The 6000-nt window shown below is 37.0% G+C and overlaps 1 protein-coding gene across 4 annotated transcripts in view; it reads left to right on the plus strand.

Annotated features, from left to right (window-relative positions):
• mvb12bb (multivesicular body subunit 12Bb) overlaps positions 1 to 6000 on the plus strand; it is a 59568-nt gene that overhangs the window by 24822 nt on the left and 28746 nt on the right. The window lies entirely within an intron of this gene.

Here is a 6000-nt window from a genome sequence, read left to right on the forward strand (position 1 = left end):
CCAATTAGTTATGTCATCATTAATTTGTGTTTTACACTCAGCAATGTTAAGTTGACTGAACAAACACTTATTAAGTAAAGCTGACAATACTCATTTTTAAGTAGAAACAACTCAGTTAAATTAAGTTCATGTAGTTACATGAGTTTTTTAAGTAATGTGAACAAGGATGGTTTGAGTTAAACTAACAACAGTGAAAGTTCATTTTTGTTTGTTTTGAAACATTAATTATTTTGCAATTCTGTTTGATGCCACTAGTGTTGCAATGATTACACGCATCACCTAACCAATGCTAAAATAATAAAATCAACATACTTCTCTGTTCTGTGGCAGTCACGTCTCAATATTGTCCTAATATAAGCCAATCGTGACCCTCTGCAAGTGAAGGTGCTTGTTGGCACAGCCTGTTTATTTGAAAGTCATGGATTATGAGTACTCTATGCAGCGTAAGAGTGGCACTGATGGACGGTTGTCAATGTTTCCGCTCTTTGTTGGTTTCGGTGACCTCCGTGTCACCTACTCAACATCAGCTCTCCAAACAATGGCTGATCTACCAGTTCTCAGGGAAGACAGGCCCTGTACGAGATCTGTTGTGACACCATCCTCAAATGTGTTTTCCAGACACTTTTCTGTGTACCCTTTCCCGGAAAGCCCTAAAAAGCGTGCAAATTTCCATACACATCAAGTAAACTCAAACTGAGCAGTGCCACAAACAATAGAATCATCAGCAAAGATCTGTGGCTCTTTAGAGATTCTACACTCCCATATTCCGCTGCGGAATTCTTCAAGATTCTTCCTTCTCCACACCTGACATGGAACTTTAAGTGGGGTAATGACAAGCGGGAAAGCCGCCACTGCAGAAAGCAGCTGTCTACAAGCCGTAGGTTGTGTGGGCTGCCTGCTCGGAGCGAGCGCTGAGGTGTTGTCATCGAGGATCTCGGATGAGTGTCAAAACACCGGCTTCCAGATTCCTCTCAGTTCGCGCTGTATTATTTTTATATATAGTTTTTATCCCAGTCTTTGCCTCACCGAAGGCTTTGGCAAATTTGTCCACAGTGTGACAGATGTTCTAGACGTCTCCTCCCCGAGACGGACTTGTGCTTCCGCTTCTACACCGATGCCTTCTTGAGTTTCTCATCAGCCACCCGTGGTGATTCCAGCATGTGGGATTGGGCTTTTGATATTGAGATTACACTGACTAATTGGCTCCTTTACGAGCCTCTTCAAAATTTTCCGGGCTGTAATTTTGCCTCGCCTGTAAATACTGTACAAGTTAGTGACCCTTTTGGTTCATGCAACGGTAAATTAAAAATTGTATTCCGTTTCATCACTAGTGTTAGTCCGAGCACAATTCGGTCTTCTTTTAGTCTACCTACAGCACTCAAATGTGCCTGTCTCCACATTTGAAGACTTTGCTCTAATTTGTTCAGTCCTTCATCCCAAGTCAAGCCTCTCCCTCCACCTACAAGGCATTGTGATATTCTTGAGCGCTTGTCTTTGTGTCCACTTGTCTTCCATTTGGCCTTATTAGGAATCAACCATCAACTGTCCTCTGAGATTGTTCCTCGAGACCTTCATCTGTCTTCAAACTCAGATCTTTCTTGGCCTCGTCATCATCTGTAGATGTAAGTGGAGCATGTTGAACATCTAAAATGTCATAAGATACACCGTTTGAGGCTTTCACCTTTTCTTTTTAACGTATGTTGTTGTGTAGAAGGTAGTGTTGCAATTGTTTACATCCTAATCCCAGTTCTGTTTTAATTCTAGGAGGTATTATGGTATAATTAGATATTCAAAATGGAGATTTGTGTCACTCTGATGGGTTTGAATGATGATTAATTGTACTCAAAACTCCAGTGGCCGACGTAATGCAAGCCTCGCACTGCCGTTGATTATGTAGCCATGTTTATATTTTAAGAATTAGATGTGTAATTGATATGCCATATGCTACCCAAACTCAATGTACCCTAAAATGTTAAAAGCAGAGAATTGGGATTGAATATGGCTACACCGTTTGACAGCTCTGAAGACAGGAAAATGCTTGCTCCTGCAACTTATATTGATTCAAGTATATATTTTATAATACTTTTTGAGAGGCAACTCAGAGACAAAAAGTTTTGGAGATTTCTCTCTAGGTGCTTGACACTGGCACAATGAGTTGCCATATATAAATACTGTATTTTAAGCACACAAGATGTTAGATAATCTTAAGATGGTCAATTTTCTAAAGACCAACTCTTATCTCTATTTTGACCTTATCAAAATGGTGATGTTTTACGTCCAAATAGATTTGTGTGTCGTAAACAGGCTTTTCACTGAATATATCTCATTTCCATTTTCTGTATCGCTCGGTATCATTCGCTATTGTTTTGGCTTGCTCCAGTGACTGGGGTAGTTGAGGCCAGTTTCGACGAAAGAGCATCCAAACCATCTCCTTTCAGTTTATGGCTGTTTGTGAAATGTCTGGATGCGTGTAGAGCCTTGTCCCCGGCTTTCTCTCCCCCCTGCGTTCGAGTCAACCTTTGCAAACGAAGGGAAGTCTTCATTAAATGTGGCAATCGGTTCCACAAGATTGATGCCAACCTTTTAAAAATTCACCATTGGGCCGAATTGAACACGGGCAAATGCTGATGCAGATGAACAGGGAGAAGTCGGCCCCATCGAGAGAAATAAATCTGAGTTGCAGGCTTCAGTTCATAAATACCACAGGCTGTCAGGAAGCATGTTTTATCGCCCCTGATAGAAATTACTGCATTTATTTATCTCATCACACCTGATAGAAATGCAGAGTAGCCACTCACGGCAGACCTGTCTTCAGTTTACTCATGAGTTGAAAACTAGAGCTTGACCCACAATTTTCATTCATTTATTCAGATGAATATATACAGTTGATCTCCAGTGGACAGTGTTTGACTGAAAAAAGTGCTTCCAGAAAGGATAGATGACTGTGTTTTGCTAATTTGGCATTTGCCTTTGCATAGCAGATTTCTACAACAAACTAACCAACCAGATTTGCATTTGCATCCTTTGCCCGGCCCGAGCACTTCAACCATTTCATCTATTTATTTCCGACGTACCCCTCCTCCATTTTCAACATCTAGGCATCTCCTGCTTTGCATTGATATCACATTTCAGAAGCTTTTCCAACATCCACTTCTGCACTTACTTTCCTAACTTACTCTCAAACTCTAGATTCTCCCGCCGCCTAAATGACATCTTACTCCCCTTGGCGGTGTCACTTTGCTCCTAATCTTCTTCCAAACATGACTCCTTCTGACTTTAATGCATCTGATGCATCCTGTAACCTGTTGGAGATGCTCATTTGGTCTTCAAAGCATGTCTAAAGCAGAATTATGCAGCGCTCCTGATGCAGAGAGACTCGGGCAGAGCGGCACTGAATTTATTGATTCCCGTGAGTGAGTCAGAGAGTGTAATTCACCAGCGCCTGATTGATGAGGAGAGCAAGTTCAAACTGTCCATGAAGTGCAGCGCACGCTATTTTTGCTCTTCCCCAAAACTTTGATATGGTTAAGCAGTTTGACTTGAGATCAGCAGGGGCTTCGTTCGTTTATGCAAAATGTTTTTTTTTTGTTTTTTTTGTTTTTGTCTTCTAATTATTATTATTATTATTAGTATTATTAGTATTATTATTAAAAATAATAATTAGAAGACAGATAAACAAAATTATTATAAAAAATATTTTATAATAAATTGCATTTATTCAAGTATAAATGTAGTAGTATAATAGTTGTTAAATTATTCACAAACATTTTTTATAAAATATAAAATAATATTTTATAATTAATTAATAATGATAATGATAATAATTATTATTAATAATGCTTATTACTACTATTACCACTATTATTATTTACATAGTTATATTCATCACATTTCATTATTGTAAATTATTGGTTCGATTTTGAAAAGATAATTTGGTTTGCATAATGTTTTAACATTGTTAACATTATTAAATTAATTTGCACTTCTATGGTATAATAGGTAGAAAATGAAAAAGTAAGTCCAACACTGTGTGTTTTGTGTGTGTGTGTGTGTGTGTGTGTGGTAGAGATCGACCGATATATCGATCTACCGATATTTTCCCCGATATTTAAGCATTTTAACATAATCGGATATCGGTTTTGTAATATCGGATTTACCGATAAATTTACCGATTTACCTACATCTTGTGGCTGTTTTGAGAATTGCGCGCAGGATCACCATTACAGCGCATCTGAGGGGAGACGAGACAACGGCGTGCACAGGTAAAGTATACTTACCTGCTTTGCTGTAATTAGTAAACTTTATTTAACATAACAGCCTTTAATGCACAAATTAGATGTCTTACATAAATGCCTGAAATGTAACTAGTTTATGCAGCTTGTCTCTAAGAAATAGAGACAAGCTCACGGAGTCACGTAAGATAGTCCGTCAAGTCCTGTCCAAATAAAGATGTAACTTTGCATGAATTAAATAATACAGCCATGAATGAGCACTTGTTGGAAATAAAAGCGCTGAATTTAATTATCTCTCTGTTGTCTCATTATTAGTCTCGTGAAGTCGTTTGCATTTTGCTGTTCAATCAGCGGGTCGATGCTCAGGAAATGCTCCACGGCCACCGCATGTAACTTTTAACAAGATTCACTTGAATTAAAACACCATAATTATATGAACATTTACTATATAACCATTAATTCGCTAATAAACATCCATGTAAACACAACTCTATGGAAATTAATTATTTATTATCTCCACGAGCGATTGCAGTTTGAGTATAGTTCCGTGTAAATGCATAGATAAACAGCGCTTTATCAGCAGATATTTCATAATCTAGATCAACAAAAAACATTATTAATAATTCTGATATAACATACCAGTTGAGAAATGCAATATAATACAATGTATTGTTTGTTATATTCCAATATTCCAGAAAATATTATTCAGTTATTTAACATTATCCAGCGAATTATTCTTTACTCTTTAGCCTATTAAACAGCTTATAAATCTACTAAAACTGTAGTTTAAAATGAAGTATTACATTTCTGCAAATTTGATATGACTCTTGTCTTTAATTTATTTTCTCCAATTGAAAACATTAGACATTCTACATTTATTTCGCTTATTGTTAACATTAGTGTTGCTGCTGATGCTTTTTATAAATAAAATTATTTTTGTAATATGAAGATGTAATATAAAATTAACAAAATTTATTGTTGTAAAAATAAGATTTGTTTTCTATGCAAGGAGGGAGTGATTGTTATAAATAAAATGGTTTGTTCAATTCAGTGGTGTCAAAAACAGAAGTATAACAGTAAATAAATATCGGTTCTGCATATCGGTTATTGGGCACATAAACACAAAAATTATCAGTATCGGTTCTAAAAAATCAATATCGGTCAATCACTAATTTGTGTTCATGGTAAACTCTTTGTTATGGGGACAAAATTTCCCCACAAAAATGGCAATATCTGAAATCCTTGTCCTTGTGAGGACATGTTTTGGTTCCCATGAGGAAAACAGCTTATAAATCATACTAAGTAATGTTTTTTTTTTTTTTTTTTTTAAATGTCTATGGAAAATTCGCATAAAACATGGAAACCCAACGTGTGTGTGTGTGTGTGTGTCTTATACCATACTGGCTTAGGAAACCCTTCTTATTACCAGTGACTCCATGACAACCGCTCACAGGCACCTAAGAGCCACAGACAGGGAGGGAGAGAAAATGGGAGGTTAATGATCAGATGGAGTCAGTGATTCACAGTGGTTAAAGATGGAGACCCACAATCCCTAACATCATTGATTCCTATTACATTTACAATATATTTATATTCTAGCACTTTAAAGAGCTTTAAGAACTTTTTAAAGAGCTGATTAAGGTGTGGATCACAGTGTTGTACCGTCCCAGTAAAGTATGCCAGATCTCAGCAGTTTGCTTCATTGTTCACAACTTAGCACTTCCAAGACACTCTGAACTGCACTGTGTAAATTGCATTCATGACAGAT

Source organism: Ctenopharyngodon idella, chromosome 8, assembly GCF_019924925.1.
Source record: "Ctenopharyngodon idella isolate HZGC_01 chromosome 8, HZGC01, whole genome shotgun sequence".
NCBI lineage: Eukaryota > Metazoa > Chordata > Actinopteri > Cypriniformes > Xenocyprididae > Ctenopharyngodon > Ctenopharyngodon idella.